This window comes from Lissotriton helveticus, chromosome 7, assembly GCF_964261635.1.
Source record: "Lissotriton helveticus chromosome 7, aLisHel1.1, whole genome shotgun sequence".
NCBI lineage: Eukaryota > Metazoa > Chordata > Amphibia > Caudata > Salamandridae > Lissotriton > Lissotriton helveticus.
Genome location: NC_136068.1, coordinates 258,142,943 through 258,161,965, shown reverse-complemented (window position 1 = coordinate 258,161,965; position 19,023 = coordinate 258,142,943). Strand labels below are relative to the sequence as shown.

At 45.8% G+C, this 19,023-nt stretch overlaps 1 long non-coding RNA gene across 1 annotated transcript in view; it reads right to left on the bottom strand.

Moving 5' to 3' along the window:
• LOC144768407 (uncharacterized) overlaps positions 1–10,328 on the bottom strand; it is a 185,899-nt gene extending 175,571 nt beyond the window's left edge. The window contains exons 1-2 of the long non-coding RNA XR_013598538.1: positions 10,298–10,328; positions 10,143–10,205 (exon numbers count right to left, since the gene is read on the bottom strand). This is a non-coding gene — a long non-coding RNA (uncharacterized LOC144768407). The remainder of the gene's footprint in view (positions 1–10,142; positions 10,206–10,297) is intronic.
• Positions 10,329–19,023: the final 8,695 nt, after the last annotated feature.

The window sequence follows — 19,023 nt, the reverse complement described above, 5'->3', positions numbered from 1 at the left end:
CTTCTATATCACCGCCTCTGGATTCTCTTTCAATCTTGGCAATCACGGTCCATTTTAAATCGTCTAGCGAGTGGCCGTGTTTTGTCCAATGATTTACCAATGGCGCCGTTGTCACAATCTTTTTAATCCGTGATTTATGTTGTGTGATGCGACACCTGACCTCCTGGCTCGTTTTTCCGATGTATAATTTTTCACATGGACATGTAATACCATATATTACATATCTCGACTTGCAATTTGTGAATTTGTCATGTCTCCAAAATTGCTGTTTGTGTTCAAAAAGATTCCCTTCTTCCGTGCTTGCACAGCAAATGCACGAGCCGCATTTGTGATGGCCTAGAATTGGGGGCAGTCCTAACATTGTGCCAAGTGTTGGTGTTTTCTTTTTTATGGCCGCTCGGACCAAGTGATTGGCTATACTTTGGTCTTTCTTGAAGGCAAAAAGTGGTTTTTCTTTTAATGCCTCATCAATGTTCTCTACCAGGTGCCAATTTTGTAGGATGGTTTTCTTAAACAGATTAGAGTTTTGACAAAATGCAGACACACAGACGATCCTGTTAAGGGTTGGTTTTTCTTTTTTAACTAGAAGCGTGTCTCGTGGGATCCACCAGACTCTCTTCATTGTTCTTTTTAGTAGTTTTTTTGGGTACCCTCTTTGCGCTAGATTGTCTGTCAGATTGTTAGCGTGAAAAATATATTCATCTTTAAAATGGCAGTTTCTTTTAATCCGGAGGTACTGGCCGAACGGGAGGTTCTCTCTTAAATTACGCAGATGATTGCTTTTGAAATGTAAGGCCTTATTTCTGTCTGTCGGTTTTTTGAACAGTGTGGTGACCAAACCTTCTTCGGTGGGATACACCTCGACATCGAGAAATGGCATCTTTATTTTCGAGAAACTCATACTGAATTTTATTTCTTCTGTTCTAGAGTTGAGCCATTCGTGAAATTTCTTTAGGTCTTCTTCATTCCCTTTCCAAGTCAGGAAAATGTCGTCGATATATCGACTCCAGCTGGTAATTTGTTCTGAGAATGGGTTAGAATGGTACACAAATTTCTCTTCATATAATGACATAAAGAGTACGGCCATTTCGGGAGCGAATGGACAACCCATTGCTACTTCGCTCGTCTGGAAGAAGAACTCTCCATTGAAATTGAAGTAATTCTTCTTCAAAGCCAGTGACGCTAACTGCATTATAAATTCTGATGGAACTCTGGTGGGTCTAGGTCTTTGATCCAAGTAATGTTGGATGGCATCTAGGCCATCATTCTGGGGGATCTGTGTATACAGTGAACACACATCCATGGTCACTAAGATGTCTTTGTTCTGCTCAAAAGGAATTGTCGGGAGTTTATTAATAAAATCAGTAGTGTCCCGGAGGAATGATTTTACTTCGGTCATAAAAGGTTTCAAAAAGTGGTCGACATACTTTGATACTGATTCGAATAGTGACTCACAGCCGGAAATGATTGGTCTTCCGGGTGGGGCGTTTATGTCCTTATGGATTTTGGGTAGGACATAAAACAGGGGTATTCGTGGACTATTACATTTCAGGTACTCAAACTCCTTCTTTCCAATGATTCCATCGATAAGGCCTTTCTCCAGAATAGGGTTAAGTTGTTGTTGCAGTTCTGTAGTAGGGTCCTTCTGTACTTTTCTGTAGCACCTAGGGTTGTTGAGCTGACTCATCGCTTCTGTTATGTATTTGTCAGTGTCCCATACGACAATTGAGCCGCCTTTGTCCGCCTGTTTTATTATAACTGTCGTGTCCTTTTTTAAATTTTCTAAGGCGCCTCTTTCTGCTTGTGAGATGTTAAACTTGGTCCAGTTCCGTTTACCTTCCATTTTTGTTATAGCCGATAGGATGGTTTTTTTCGAAGGTTAGGATTTCTTTTGCAACTTTATTTCCTGGTGGGCAAAATGATGACTTTTTTCTCAGTCCCGTCACTTCTATTGATGGATTAAACGTTGTTTGTGAAAAGAAGGATTTCAATTTGATTTTACAACAGAATTCCAGTGCCTCCATTTTAAGTTTCACAAAATTGGTATGTCGTGTAGGAACAAAGGAGAGCCCTTTCTCCAAAATACTAATTTCTGCTGGAGTGAGAATTTTATTTGACAAATTGAAGACCGGAGACACTACCAATTCTTGTAGTTCTGCCTCCGAGTCGACATCTCCCATGGCTGATTGTACCGTGGGCGGGCTCTGTTTTGTGGTTGGCCTCTTCCTAAAAAAGGTGCCGAAGATGGACCTGGCTGTTGTGCTCCTCTTTTATTAGCGCCTCTTCTTTGATTGTCACTCTCACCCTCACTACTGCTTGATGCAGATGAGGTGTCTGAGAAGGAAATGAATTTGTTGTTAGATCGTCCTTGGTATTCCCCTAGATATTTCCTTGAGTCCGGTATGAGTCTGTTACCCTTAAAAGTTCAAATCTCTTGGTGAATAGAATTTAAAAGAGGTTTTCGTTTTCATTACAGTTTCACCCAAAGAAAACCGAGCACCTAAGAGGTAGGATTAGGTTCCCCTCCCCCTCTCACTATAGTGCCAGAGGTATGGGTCTCCATAGGCTGATTTGTGTTTTGTCCTTCATTTACAGGCTCCCGGTCCTGATGAGATTTCCCCATATCAGGGGTTATCGAAACGCGTAGACCCCCCTATCCAGCATTAGGAATACTACATTTGATTACTAAAATACCAGAATTTTTCATTTGCTTTTTCCAATGCTATGTTTTCAAATATCAGGAAATAGTAAATAATTTTGTATAGTTCCAGAAACCTTGTGTGTGTTTATAGATTAATGTTGTGTTGTGTATGAGTGTCTGTATGGAAGTTGGTAGATTGTAAGAAATTGTCTATTTTTATGTGATGTGGAGTTAAAACAGTTTGTACGTTTAACATGAAAAATTGCTCATTTATATGGCTCTTTTGATGCAAAAAGAATAAAAAAGTATTGGATTAAATCCGGAGAAATACTATCCCTGAGAGTTACTGTTTTGTTTCGGTAATTCGAGAGATCATTGTCTTGATCCATTGTGGAAATAGTTAGGCAATATTGGTGCTCGTGTTGGTTTGTAGACCACCATTGGAGCCGGCAGACATGAGCCTGGCACTGACATTGGAGCCGGAAGACCAGAAGCAGACAATAGTAGCCTTGAATGGCTGTGCACTGGAGTTGCTATGGTGTCAGAAACAGGAGGCTGACCTGAAACAGAGAGAACCATCCGGTGGGGTCATAGGCATGACTACACACGCTTCCCAAAAATAGAATGAAGAGATTAAGAATATGGTCACATCTGTGTCAAAGACACCCCGGCGCCAGGATAGGTGGCGAGATGCCGGGAGGACTTCAAGAGAAGAGCAGGGAATAGCAGTAGGAAATTAAGGTAGGAGGCACCGTGAGTTTGACCGCCTACGTTACCTCTGGACATCTCAGAAGTATGACGGTTGTGTGAATGGTTCCTAGAGAGGACACTCGGTCAGGCTGTAGAGTGTGTAAGGGGCCAAAGACAACAAAAAGACTGATGAATGTGACATCAGCACCACAAGGAGCTTAATACAACATTCTCTTTGCGCCTACGGTCGAAGCTGGTGACAAAAGTCACACTCTTCGGAGTCATGGTGCTTGCCCAGACACCACATGCAAACCGAGTGAGGGTCTGTGGCGGGCATTTGTCGTCCACAGGACTCCCAGGGCTTGAGCCCCGAGGACAGTGAAAGAGGGTAGGAAAAGGCACACTGCTCAGTTGACTGAAAAACGTAAAGTAGGCCAAAAAACGGCCTGAGGAACTGCAGTGCAGATCCACGCTGCTAGCGCAGAAAATAATAAACTGATGGGAAGGCGCCGGGGGAGGGCTTATATGGACTCCATTGACTTCACATTAGGGAGTCAATGTCCCTACGGAGTCGCTTGGTGTCCTCTACCGATGCGCAGAGGTACTGCTGGCAAAATGTCTGGATCCAGTCTGGTGCCTTGGGAGGATTCCAAGATAAGGCATCTATGGCTAGATCAGATGAACAGAGTTTGTGGGTGCAGAAGAGCGCAAAAAGCGTAGGTGGTACTGAACAGCCAGTGGGACATCATATTTGATGGCTGAAGATGTGGTGCTAAAGTCAGGGCTGTAAAATTCAAATTTTTTTACTAGTCCTGCAGGTCTAGTAACCTGAAAAATCTCGTTGCCCTAACTGTGACGTACTTGACCTCTGTCTTTGAAAGGCCAGCAAATGTGACAAAATAACAATATTTAAAGGCATCTTTAGTGATCATTCACTTTGTGAGCAATAAAAATGCCTTCAAATCTGATCTTGTCACATTTGCCCTGCTTTCAGAGACAGAGGTCAAAAGTCAGTTTGTTTTCCTACTCGCCAGAAAGGGAGAGTAGGCCCTAAAAATAATTAGTCCTAAATAAATATGGCTTGCCATAGAGAGCAGGCGAGTGGATTTTTCGAGCCCTGTATGTCTATAATTAGGTTTGGTCCTCAAAGAAAGAAATACAACCAAGCTTAAACTAATCTGGAGATCTCCAATTTGGTTAAAAGTCAGAAAAATGGTGTGGTCTACAGTGTCAAACGCCTCTGAAATATCCAAGAGGATCAAGTTACCTGAAAAAACAGGACTCCTAAACAGCCTTTACTCATCCAAAGCATATGCTTGAGCTGCTTCTGTCTTATGCAGGAAGCCAAGTTGCAGAGGCAGTTCATTTCTTCAATGTATCGAGTCAATTGTTGTATATGAAAGGTTCTGCAATTCGCTTGGGTCGGTGGCAGCTGGATAAGGCCTATAGTCAGACCCTCCAGCTTATCGCGATTTCGCGATTTGCAAAACAATCGCGAAATTTGCATCTTTGTGCAAATCCCGCGATTTTTGGCAAACCGGCCGCGAAATCCGCCGATTGGACGGGAGACGGGAGCCAATACGTCTCTCCTCTCGTCCCTCGTCCTTCTCTCCCAGTTATATTGCGGCGGCGGCGCTTCCAGGATTTCGCGGTGGACACAGGGGACACCACAGAGAAGCAGCAAGGGAGCAGGCAGCAGAGACGACACCCACCCGAACCAGGAGGCAGAGGAGGGGAACAACTACCCGACCCGACCGGACACGACGACGAGGCGAGACCCGATCAGGTACGCTGGCTGCTACTGTGCTGTGGGGGCCCTCCGCAGAGCAGACGGGGCACGCGGCGGGCCCCGGGGGGGCCAAAATCCCATATTTGTTTATTTATTTTGCTGCTGTGCGGGCCTGCCACACACGGGGTACGCGGCAGGCCCCCGGGGGGGGGGGGCAAAATTCCATCTGTTGCCTTCCCTGTGGGGACCCGCCACACACGGGGCACGCGGCGGGCCCCGGGCGGCAACATTTTTTTTTTTTTTTTACTTTGTTGTGGGGGCCCGCCGCACAGGGGGCACGCGGTGAGCCCCGGGCGGCAAAAAATCTCTTTTTTTACTTTGTTGTGGGGGCATGCCGCACACTGGGCATGCGGCGGGCCCCGGGGGGGGCCAAAATTCCATATCTTTTATTTATTTTGCTGCTGTGGGGGCCCGCCGCACACCGGGCATGCGGCGGGCCCCGGGGGGGCCAAAATTCCATATCTTTTATTTATTTTGCTGCTGTGGGGGCCCGCCGCACACGGGGCACGCGGCGGGGCAAAATTTCTTTTTTTTTACTTTGTTGTGGGGGCCCGCCGCACAGGGGGCACGCGGTGAGCCCCGGGCGGCAAAAATTCTCTTTTTTTACTTTGTTGTGGGGGCCTGCCGCACACTGGGCATGCGGCGGGCCCCGGGGGGGGGCCAAAATTCCATATCTTTTATTTATTTTGCTGCTGTGGGGGCCCGCCGCACACCGGGCACGCGGCGGGCCCCGGGGGGGCCAAAATTCCATATCTTTTATTTATTTTGCTGCTGTGGGGGCCCGCCGCACACGGGGCACGCGGCGGGGCAAAATTTCTTTTTTTTTACTTTGTTGTGGGGGCCCGCCGCACACTGGGCACGCGGCGGGCCCCGGGGGGGGGGGGGGGCAAAATTCCATATTTTTTATTTATTTTGCTGCTGTGGGGCCCGCCGCACACTGGGCACGCGGCGGGCCCCGGGGGGGCCAAAATTATTTTTTTTTAAATTTTGTTGTGGGGGCCCGCCGCACACTGGGCACGCGGCGGGCCCTGTGGCGGCCAAAATTCTTTTTTTTTTTACTTTGTTGTGGGGTCCCACCGCACACTGGGCACGCGGTGGGCCCCGGGGGGCCAAAATTCCATTTGTTGCCTTTCCGGTGGGGCCCGCACACAGGGCACGCGGCGGGCCCAGGGGGCCCACATTGCATTCCTTGGGGCCCAAAGTCCATTTTTCTTTCTTTCCGGTGCTTTTTGTCACAGGGTTGCCCACAGATTAATTCATATTTTAGCTGTGCAGGTTTTATCAGCATTATTTCCCCACCACTTTCAACTGTAGATGTTAGGTGGATTGATTTTGAAGCACTTGACTTGTATTTACCACATCTTGAAATGTGCTGCATGATCTTGGTAGGTTTTCTCTTTGTGCAGGTTTTGCAATGTACTCTGGGTGTGCATTCGTTTCTACGGACTACAAACTTAAATTGATTTGATATATATATTTCAATTGCTGTCCAAAATATCTGGGGTATGCAGTGAAAGGCTCAAACAATAAGATATCTGTGTTTGTCGAGAAAAAAAAATGCAGCTAAATTTTCATTGTTGTGCCGCTAAATTTGCCAATCCATGCCGCTATATCCTGGGGGGGTCTGTATAGTCCTCAGCCAGAGATCCAACCAGTGTCTTTTTTTTTTTTTTTAAAGTAGAGTGATACTCCATTTTTGTGGGCAGGGAAGACTGTTACATAAGAGAAAAGCTGGCTAGATTTGCAAGGATTGGGGGTACCCACATGTACAACTGGAGAAAGGAGATTGGACACAGATCTGCAAAGCCAGATTTGATTGGCCAAAGAATAGAAGCCACTTCATCATGACAAAAAGCTCTGGATGGAGATTGAATGGGAAAGACACAGGGAGCATGATTGGTAGTAGGAATTGCACTGTGTCTACATTAAAAAAAATGTATAAATGAAAACCTGTGCCAACTCTTTACTGATCTGAAATTTAGGCGTGACCGGGATCATGGAGTTGGTTTAACAAGAACAGTCTGTAATTCAGCACGCACCAAGATGCCCAAGGGAGGAACACGCACCTTACCGAAACACATTTTTTTAGGGGCCCAAAAACATTTAGGATTAACACTATCTAAAGGGAAACAATTTTTGAAGCATGCAGACAAACAACACACCCAGGAGCAACAATAAGGAGAGCAGCAATACCTGTTTGAGAAAAACAATCACATTCTGGTGCAAACCTTATGTAGATGCAAACGCACTTGAGGGAAGGACAGCAGGCATGAGTGTGCTATCAGATTTAGATGCAAAATAAATGTGCACTGGTTTGATATCACATTCACACTTGTTGCAACATCAGCAATACTGTGGAAACAAGTATGAGCACAAATGTGCCTCCGGTGCAGGACACGGATGCTATGCATTACATTCCACACTGCACAGATGAGCACATTTTAAGGGTTGCAAGTAATTTAATAGAAAAACAATTTTATAGAATTCCATTACTTAGGAACCATTTCATCTAAACTAATCAATGGAAAGATTCAATATGAATGGCATTTACCTTTTCAGGGAAAACCAATTAATTGAATGGCTTTTTGGTTGAAATTGGCTAATGAATGCTTATTGTTGCGTGTAAATGCAATGACTGTAGGTCTTGCTTTCCGAAAAAGCAAAATTGGAGATATCCGAGTGCTTTACTACAGGGTGAAATTATTTATATCTTTTACATTGTCAACAAATTACTTTGGATGCTTTTAATTCTGACCCATCACCACCTATAAACACCATCCATCGCTGACCCCTCACAACCCCTAGACACAATCAATCCCTACCCCCTAAAACCTCTCACTACACAAACTACACTCATCCCTTAAACCTAGAAGCCCTTTCTACCCCACAAATCCACCATCCCTGAATAAAATCACTCACTACCACTGATTTTACCCATTCTCCCCCCCCCGACTTAATTAGCACAATACAATAAAGTCATTGTATAATACAATAGTTGAACGTCTATGATAAGAAACAATCTCTTTGGTAACATAGCCACTTTCCATTCCCTCTTCTGATATATATACAAGATAAGCACCACCCTTATTTCCATTTGACCATCATGCGGGTGTATACAAGATCTGAAAACTACCCTGTATGGCCACTCGTAATGTTGCCTACATCAGTCCTCATCTTGACTCAGCTATGGGAGTTCCTTGTGTGTCATCCCCAATGTCCAACCCAAAGTATCTTCTCCATGGGTCCCAGATTTTATGGGATTTTTTTGGGACATCCCCTGCTGTGATCATGCTACGTTCAGCCGCCATATATGTCCAGTCACTTTGTCCTTTCCTGTATGGTGGGTTTATCTGCCACCCCCTATTTCCGCGCTATACCCCTTATAATGACTACCAATCCCAGTGAGGTGGGAGTTAACTGTGCTCTAGTGACATCTACGTCATTTGTTATCCCCAGTATCACAAAACGGGGCTCTACGGGTAGCGCCACCACGAGAACGTCGCCTAGTAATTTAAGTACCTGTGTCTCAGGCATGGCCAGATTGTGTGGAAAAAAATTACTGTTAGCCCCGGAGCAAGTCAGACAGAATGTCAGTCAGTCCGCCCCATTCTGTGTAGCATCATATGTGTGGTGTAGTATCTTAACTTGGATAAGACGAAGCCTCGCCTTTATGGTCACCTCTCTGGGATGCATCAACGCCGCTTCCCAGTCTATATCCTCCAGGGATCCCACCTCTCTCTCCCAACGTGCACTAAGCCCCCACCAGCCCGTCTGGAATATTGTTGTTAATAGTTTTATAAGTAAAGGTGACCGCCTTATGAGTTAGTTCCTCTTGCAGAAGTCTACCTTCCAGAGGAGCGTACTCCGGAAGTTGGTCACTTGGAATAGTCTCCTTCTGCCAGGCGTGGCACAGTTGCACATATTTAAGGAATCTGGAGTTATTCAGCTCATAGTCCTGTTTGAGCTTAGCCCAAGTTTTGAACTGAGAAAAAGCAAAAACTTGCCTAGCCACCAACATTTATAACCACATTTAAGGAGGGTCGAAAACACGGTTTGTCTGGATTGACCAGGTATTTTTATTTATACCGCTTATTTGGTATTTATTCAATGTTTTTTAAGAAAATGTTTTTTAGCAAAAAAGTACATCTCTATATCCACGTATTTACAAGAATTTACACAAATATACAATGACATTTACAGACAAAAAAAGTGACGAATACAACCAAACCAAAAATTGAATAAAGTATCTACATCCTGTACATCCCACATAAAACACAACATTTGTTAAACAAAACAATACATCAAATAAACATGTGTGTTTACCAGTGATTCAATACAATGGAAAGTAGTGAATAAATCAACACAAGATCAAAGGAGTTAAGTCAATCTATGACTACTAATCAAACCAACAGTTTCTGGTATGAGGGAATTTAATCAAAATCACTCCTTAATACATGCCGACGTGTTTCGATTCCAGGGCAAAGTACCTGGAATCTCTTCAGGGCGCTGTGAATGTATCTGTGGGAGATGCAAAGAAAACGGTAAGGTTTCATTCGCAGTACTCCTGACTCAAATCCTTTCAAATGGGGCTCAGAGTATATAACATTACCCAGGACCTACCAAAATATGAAAGAGGGAGATTGAACAAACATTCAAGTTTGACCACGGAATTCGTCACGTGGGGTAGCCTTAGAAGTCTTCCTTCTATATTTGTGTGAATGCGTCCAGAATGGATTGAAAACAAAAGGGCCACCTATTAAAGTAAATCAATGAACAGTTTCACTTTAACTGGCTTGTGCTGCTGTTTAGAGAAGGTGTTTATAACTGCAAGAGGCACGTTCCTTTAATAATTATTATCGAAGGCGGCTCACGGCTGCCGCCGGCTTCGTGTTCTATAATTCTCAAATTATGTCTCCAGATAGGTTGGATACTAAACAGACAAGGGGAGGGTTGTCAGTGCTGTTGCTTGTTCGCGCATGTTATCGAGCATAGCTTCGTCTAATACCCTTCAAGGTCACGTACCTCTAGTGGCTCTGAACGTGCTTAATTCATTTCAAGGGCCTTCAAACAGCGTTGTTCAGTCCGCTGTTAAAATAATAAGAGACATTGTAGTCCACTATTTGACCCCAATTCTCAGTTTTACCGTTTGAAATGATGCTCGAGGAAGCGGCACCTACCTCTCTCCTCCCTCGTCGCTGCTTGACTCTGCGATCATATCAAAATGGCTGCCCGATGTATTACTGCTTATACCCTCTGTTTGGGCCTTTGCATTGTGGGAGAGGTAGTTTAGTGTATAGACTGCATGTAGTCTACATTAAATCAGCCGTGTGTCTGGAAAGTTGGAGACGGTTTTTGGGACAATATGCATCCCTCGATTCATTCAGGAATATACATTATGCCGTCTGAAATGGTAACTTAAATTGAGGCATTGTAGTGGGGTGGAAAAAAGCTTTGCGTCAAAAAATCGGGGGGAGGGGGGCCTGGAATATTTAAAGGGAGTGCACAATTTAATAAGGACACATTTTATTAAGGACACATTCACCAACTACTTTGTTATGCAAAAAACAGAAGAGCCATGGCTGCCACGGATGCCCAAGGAACTCTTGAAATAACTTTTAGATTTATAGCCTCGCTATCTCAGACAAACTATTCAGCCCTGATTGCGTACTGTTAAACTTAAGAATTAAATAGGCTTCTTTTTGTAAGAGCATTTTGTCCACATCTGCAGTGCAGTGCTTTGGTCTCAGGGTATACAGTACTGTCCATTTCATGCCAGCAAGTAAATCTACGCATTAGCCAACACAGATCTCGGATCAAAAATAAAATATTGACTGCGCCAATGGTCGAACATTACATAGCGGCCAAACATGACGAAAACGACCTGAAATGGACAGTACTGTATACCCTGAGACCAAAGCGCTGCACTGCAGATGTGGACAAAATGCTCTTACAAAAAGAAGCCTATTTAATTCTTAAGTTTAACAGTACGCAATCAGGGCTGAATAGTTTGTCTGAGATAGCGAGGCGATAAATCTAAAAGTTATTTCAAGAGTTCCTTGGGCAGCCATGGCTCTTCTGTTTTTTGCATAACAAAGTAGTTGGTGAATGTGTCCTTAATAAAATGTGTCCTTATTAAATTGTGCACTCCCTTTAAATATTCCAGGCCCCCCTCCCCCCGATTTTTTGAAGCAAAGCATTTTGCCACCCCGCTTCAATGCCTCAATTTAAGTTACCATTTCAGACGGCATAATGTATATTCCTGAATGAATCGAGGGATGCATATTGTCCCAAAAACCGTCTCCAACTTTCCAGACACACGGCTGATTTAATGTAGACTACATGCAGTCTATACACTAAACTACCTCTCCCACAATGCAAAGGCCCAAACAGAGGGTATAAGCAGTAATATATCGGGCAGCCATTTTGATATGATCGCAGAGTCAGTCAGCGACGAGGGAGGAGAGAGGTAGGTGCCACTTCCTCGAGCATCATTTCAAACGGTAAAACCGAGAATTGGGGTCAAATAGTGGACTACAATGTCTCTTATTATTTTCACAGCGGACTGAACAACGCTGTTTGAAGGCCCTTGAAATTAATTAAGCACGTTCAGCGCCACTAGAGGTACGTGACCTTTAAGGGCATTAGACGAAGCTATGCTCGATAACATGCGCGAACAAGCAACAGCACTGACAACCCTCCCCTTGTCTGTTTAGTATCCAACCTATCTGGAGACATTTGAGAATTATAGAACACGAAGCCGGCGGCAGCCGTGAGCCGCCTTCGATAATAATTATTAAAGGTATGTGCCTCTTGCAGTTATAAACACCTTCTCTAAACAGCAGCACAAGCCAGTTAAAGTGAAACTGTTCATTGATTTACTTTAATAGGTGGCCCTTTTGTTTTCAATCCATTCTGGACGCATTCACACGAATATAGAAGTAAGACTTCTAAGGCTACCCCACGTGACGAATTCTGTGGTCAAACTTGAATGTTTGTTCAATCTCCCTCTTTCATATTTTGGTAGGTCCTGGGTAATGTTATATACTCTGAGCCCCATTTGAAAGGATTTGAGTCAGGAGTACGGCGAATAAAACCTTACCGTTTTCTTTGCATCTCCCACAGATACATTCACAGCGCCCTGAAGAGATTCCAGGAACTTTGCCCTGGAATCGAAATGCGTCGGCATGTATTAAGGAGTGATTTTGATTAAATTCCCTCATACCAGCAACTGTTGGTTTGATTAGTAGTCATAGATTGACTTAACTCCTTTGATCTTGTGTTGATTTATTCACTACTTTCCATTGTATTGAATCACTGGTAAACGCACATGTTTATTTGATGTATTGTTTTGTTTAACAAATGTTGTGTTTTATGTGGGATGTACAGGATGTAGATACTTTATTCAATTTTTGGTTTGGTTGTATTCATCACTTTTTTGTGTGTAAATTTCATTGTTATATTTGTGTAAATTGTTGTAAATACGTGGATACAGAGATGTACTTTTTTTGCTAAAAAACATTTTCTTAAAAAACATCGAATAAATACAAAATAAGCGGTATAAATAAAAATACCTGGTCGATCCAGACAAAGTGTTTTCGACCCTCCTTAAATGTGGTTATAAATGTTGGTGGCTAGGCAAGTGTTTGCTTTTTCTCATTTAAATAGGGTCCAGCCTATCCACCTGTCCTCAAGGGCCTAACTCCTTAGGTTTTCCAAGTTTTGAACTCATCATTTTCCATGATGTCTACTATTGTGAAGATCCCCAGGAAATCCCAGGTCTCAAATCCTCCAAGCTTTCCAAGCTCCCTGAGGTGTGCTCCTCGTGACCCTAGCAGTCCAGCCCATAGTTTGTCACCCTTGCCTAAGCCGACAAAATCACTAGAGTTGCGGGTAGCAGTCTGGAACTCCCATTCCCTCCATAAAGATAATGGAAGTGTGAGTGCTGCATCATCTCCGTCCATTCGAGGCGATATGTGGGATGGAGTCTACTCATGTATCCATTCATTTATGGGCATCAAGTGAGAGGCCCATTAATAGGCTTCTATATCTGGAAGTGCTATCCTCCATTATATGGGTTATGTTGTAGTGTCTTGAGCGCTATTCTAGGGAGCCGGCCCTGCCATAGTAAGGTGCGGGTTTTACTAGCGATTTCAGTGAAGGTACCTGTACGGAGCGGATGTTAAGAATTCTGAAGAGCATAGAGTAGTTGGGGCAGGGTAATCGTTTTAAAGAGTGCCGCCCATCCGAGTAGGTAAGGGGGAAGACTTCATCTTTCAATGTCTGACTTAAAGTTAGTCAGAATAACCTCTAGGTTCTCCTTCCTGCACTTGCCGGGGTATGGCGTAACAAAGATACCCAAGAATCGAAAACCTTGAACAACTCGCATATTCCCGGGGAAGTGCCAGTCCATCTGGGTGTCAGTCGGGCAATAGAACATACTTATTCCAATTGATTTTGTAGCCCGAGTAGTGGCCGTTTTCAACTATAGTTTTGAACAGGGCCGGTAGAGTAGTGGACGAGTGAGAAATATATAGTAAAATGTAATCGGCATATAGATAAATTTTCTTCTCTTCAAAGTCAGTTGGAGTACCGTAGAAACCCCCAATGGATGGGTGGGATCTAATTGTGCAGGCCAAGTATTTGAGGGTCAGTGAAAAAAGTAAAGGCGAGAGGGGGCAACCTTGTCTTGTCCCTCTCTCAATTGGGAAAGCCTGTGCCATTGAAACGCACTGTGGTCATCTGTTGATTGTAGAGAAGTGTCACTAAACTTCGAAATTTCTGTCCGAACCCAAATTTAGCCAAAGCGTGATCCAGAAACCCCCCAGTCTCCGGCATCAAACGCCTTTCGGCATCCAAGGATAGAACGCCTGTGGACTTGTTTGGGTCCTCGCCTTCATAAGCCAGTTGTGAGTTCGCCTGAGATTAAGACTAGTAGAGCGACCTGGCATAAATCCCGAGTGGTCATCGTGAACCAGAGCTGTAACTACTCCAAGGAGTTGAGTCGCCAAGACAATAGCCAATATGTTAACTATGGAGTTAAGCGAAATGGGCCTATAGGAGCCACAGTGATTACGAGGCTTACCCTCATGACTCTACCCATTCTTGTACCCTAAAAACCCCTTTCTATGCCTAAATCCCACCCATCAAAAACCCCATAAAACACCTCAGCATACCCAAACTCCACTCATCCCTGAACCCTATAATTAATCCTCACCTCCCTTAAACACCAGTCACCTAGAACGCGCCAACCACCCATTAAAACAAAACCATAACCTACTGATCCCTGAAACCTAAGAACCACTTTCAACATCTAAACTTCACCCATCCCTGAATCCTTAATACCTCCACACCACCCTAAACTCCACCTCATCCTAAACCCTAAATACTCATCACCCCAGCCGCTACCCATAATTGAACATAAAAACCCTCAGCAGCCCTAAACTCTGCCAATTCATGAACCCTAAATCCCCTGCAGCAATGTGTGCTAGAAAGTGCCACAAGCGGACCCAACCAGCCACTTCCTCTCCAGGAACATCACAGGATCTTATTTCAGCTAACTGCATTCAATAGACTTAGTAAGACTCTCCTTAAAGTTGAAGATGTACAAGAGTCTACTCTTGTGCATCTCAATTTTAAACACAGAATGCATTTAAAACTGATCGCTGTGTGACAGGATATATGCCCACCAGTGCAAAAACTAAACCCTTTATTCTATTTTGCCAGTTGAATGCGTCAATTTTAGGTCAAATTAACCATTTGCCGCTTTCCCCAAAATTCAGGGCTAGTTAAGCTGGAGGCTCCTGTTGTGGTATGGCTTGAAATGAATGCCTCTCTTAGGATGTTGTTCATGGGGACTTAATTTTAAGGACACTTTATAGGTGTGGGAGAGTGAAAAATAAGCAAACATTCTGCTTACCCAGGACATCCAACAACAAACAACAAGATCCTTCTTCCCAAGAGTCGTACATGCTGGGCACTGCCCAGCAAAGAAAACCTTTGGTGCCTTGGGGGTATCTGTTGAAATCCAAATCCCTGTACCAATTTGTGCCTGCTACCTACAGATCAAGTTACTTACCTTCGGTAATGATACATCTGTAAGAAACAAAAAAGTTTGTGATATATTCCTTACCTTAGAATTACCCCCAGGCGTCAGACTGGATCCAGAAAGTTTGTCAGCAGTACCCCTGCGTGTCGGTAAGCGTCGCCGTGCGGCTCCATGTATGTCGCTGGCGCGTAGTTGCCGAGAGGACGTCGCTGGAGCTACTTAGACGCGCTGACGTCAGTTATGTACACGGCTTTCCGCGCCAGGAACGCAGAGCCATGCAAGATACTGACCACTGGTGTATTGAAACTACAGCCCTGAAAGGGATGACCTTAACCCTAGAAATCAGCTCGCAGAACGGGAAGGATGGGTGGAGTGGTAAGGAATCTATCACTAACTAATGTTTCTTACAGATATATCGTTACCAAAGGTAAGTAACTTGTTCATCTGAAACCCATTAGTGATAGATTCCTTACCTTAGAATAGATACCAGAGCAATACCAACCCCGGTGGTGGGTCTGTGAACTAAGATCACACCAGGAATTCACGGAGAACAGAACGGCCACAGAAGCCGTCTCTAAAGACTGGACTGTCAAGGCAATAATGATGAGTAAATATGTGCAGCAAGGCCGATGTGGCTGCTTGACAGATGTCTTGAAGGGGGACACCATGTTCCAATGCAGTAGTAGCTGATGTCACCCTGGTAGACTGGGTGCACAACCCCACCGGAGGTTCCCTTTTAGTCAGGCTTTGATACACAAGACAACCCAGCGGGAGACAGTCCTCTTGTGTACAGCCCAGCCTTTCTTGGCACCTACATAGCCAACACAGAGCTTGTCATCCACCCGGAACTGTTGTGTGTGATTGAGATCAAAAGAAAGCGCACGTTTAGGGTCCAGACGGTGGAGCCTCTCTTACTCTCTGGAACAGTGCGGAGGCGGAAAGAAAGCGGGCAAGGTGATAGTTTGCCAGATGTGAAAGGCAACCTTTGTTAAGAAGGAAGGATGAGTGCCAAGCATAACCATGTCCAGATGAACAGACAGAAAAGGAGGCTTACGGGAAAGAGCCTGGAGCTCACTCACATGCCATCGGAGGTGATTGCAACCAGGAAGGCAGTCTTCAAAGTCAATAAACTAAGAGGACAGTTGGGAAGCGGCTCAAAAGGAGCGCACATCAGATAAGTAAGAACCAGATTTAAGTCCCACTGCAGCATTACAAATGGAATAGGAGGGAAAAGTTGAGTAATGCCTTTGAGAAATCTATTAACAATAGGGGACTTGAAAAGAGAGGGCTGATCAGGGAGCCTGAGAAAGGATGAAATCGCAGAAAGGTAGCCCTTAATAGTGCCCAGAGTAGAGCCCTGCTGTGCTAGAGAAAGAAGGGACAAAAGGACTTCTGAAAGAGGGACAGAAAGGGGATCTACAGCCTTTGCTGTGCATCATGCCACAAATTTGTCCCACCTGCAGGCGTATACCGATTTAGTGGAGGGACGCCTGACGGCCAGAATGATATCACAGACTTCAGGAGGCAAGTCAAATGGAATCAGCTGTTGCTGCTTGATCTCCACGCATGTAGGTGGGGTCTGGACAGGTCCGGGTGGAAGATCATCCCCTGCTGCTGCGATAGAAGATCCTCCCGAAGAGGCAGACGGATCAGGGGAGTCCACGCTCATACTAAGTTGCTAGGGATACCAAACTCTTCGAGCTCAGTCCTTGGCTACAAGAACGACTAGGGCCCGATCGTGTCTGATCTTCTTCAGTACTCTGGGTAGAAGTGAGTGGTATAGGCAGAAAGACGTGCAATACACCGCAAATCAACTCATGCCCAAAGCAACGCCAAGTGAGTGCCGCCTTGGAGATTCCAACACGTAGAACTGATGACATTGCGAGTTCTCTTCAGTGCCGAATAGATCTAACTAACTGTTGAAAGAGACCTTGCACCACCACAGAGTGAAGACGCCATTCTTGATCCATCATGCACCTGCGGTTTAGTTCGTCCATCCTGGCGTTCAAAGAACCTGCCAAGTGTTGAACCATCAAGGAAATGCCTTGACGTTCCAGCCATGTCCAGAGACGCAGAGCCTCCTGACAAAGGATCCAAGACCCCACCCCGCCTTGCTTGTTGCAATACCACATGGTGGTGGTGTTGTCTGAATACCTGCACTACACTCCCCTTGACAGAGGGAAGGAATGCCTTCAGTGCAAGTAAGATCTCCCGAAGCTCAAGAAGGTCGATATGGAGACTGGACTACGCCAGAGACCAGAGGCCTCTGATCTACGCCTCTCCCATGTGCCCCCCCCGCATCCTAGGAGGGACGCATCCGCCACCACTGTGTGCTCTGGTTGGGGAAGGGAGAGGGATCTGCTGCTGACCCAATGCTGGTTCATGAGCCACCACTTCAACTGTCGTGCAGTGCCCTCCGAGAGTTGGACGTAGTCGGACAGGTTCACCGGATGCTGCGCCCACTGGAACTTCAGGTTCCACTGCAGAGCCCGCATATGCCATCTGGCATGATTCGTCAGCAGGATGCAGGAGGCTATGAAGCCCAGCAGCCTCAAGGTCATCCTGACCGAAACCCAGGACAAGGGCTGAAAGATCGGAATCATAGCCCGAATGTCCCAGACTCGCTGCTCGGGAGGATAGACCCGAAACTGCCTCGTGTCCAGAACTGCTCCAACGAAGAGGAGCTTCTGAGAGGGAATCAGGTGTGCCTTCGGCACATTGAAGGAGAATCCCAGCAAATTTAGGAGGTCGGCTGTAGTCTGGAGGTGGGAGATAACTGCCCAGGGCAAGCCCGCCTTCAACAACCAGTCGTCAAGATGGGGGAAGACTGAAACCCCTATCTGCGCAGATAAGTAGCGACCACCGCCATCACTTTCGTGAACACCCGAGGGGCGCTGGTAAGGCCAAAAGTGAGCACGGTGAACTGAAAGTTCTCGTGGCCTAACATGAACCGCAGGTAACGCCAGTGGGCCGGCAGGACGGGTATATGGAAGTAAGCGTCCTTGTCCTTCTTTGGAACCAGGAAGTAGTGAGAGTAACAACCACAACCTACTTCTGGCAGAGGAACGTGCTTGATGGCCCCCTTGGCCAATAGAGCCGCACCTTCCTGCTGGAGAAGTGCCAAGAGATCCCCTGACATGCGGTGCTACTGAGGTGGCATGGCTGGAGGGGTAGTCTCGAAGTGGAGGGAGTAGCCCCTTCGGACTATCTGTAAAACCCACCTGTCCGAAGTGATGGTGCGCCAGGGTTGGAGGTGATGGCGAATTCAACCACCCAATGGCATTTGGTGGGCCTAAAACACCAGACTAGGAAGGTTTGGAGGCAGTGGCGACAGGGGAGGTGGTGGACTGACCCGCCCACTGGCCCCGTGACCCACCTTTGCATGTCCCACGTCTGCGGCTGCGCTGACTGTTACTGCACAGGCCTGTGGCTCTGAAACAAACGTGTTTGGGCACCCCTTTCTTGGCCACAAAAGGAGCGAAAAGCAGAAGCTGAAGGAATGCGCATGGCTGAAAGGCACAAGGATTTGGCCGTAGCCCGCGAGTCCTTAAGACGCTCCAACGCAGTATCTGCCTTGTCGCCAAAAAGGCGAGTGCCATCAAAGTGCATGTCCATCAGTGTTTTGGACATCCCCGGAAAAGCCAGTTGTGGCGGCGTAGCGCCACTGTCGTGGAAATCGCTCTGCCCAGCGAGTCGGTGGTATCAAGGCCACAACGAATTGTGAATTGGCTGCATCTCGCCCCTCGGCAATGGCTTGTGAGAGCACCGCCTGGGCCTCCTCCGGACACTGAGGCAGCACCTGCGCAACCGTATCACACACAGAGTGGGAATAGCGGCCCAAGAGGCATGTGGTGTTCA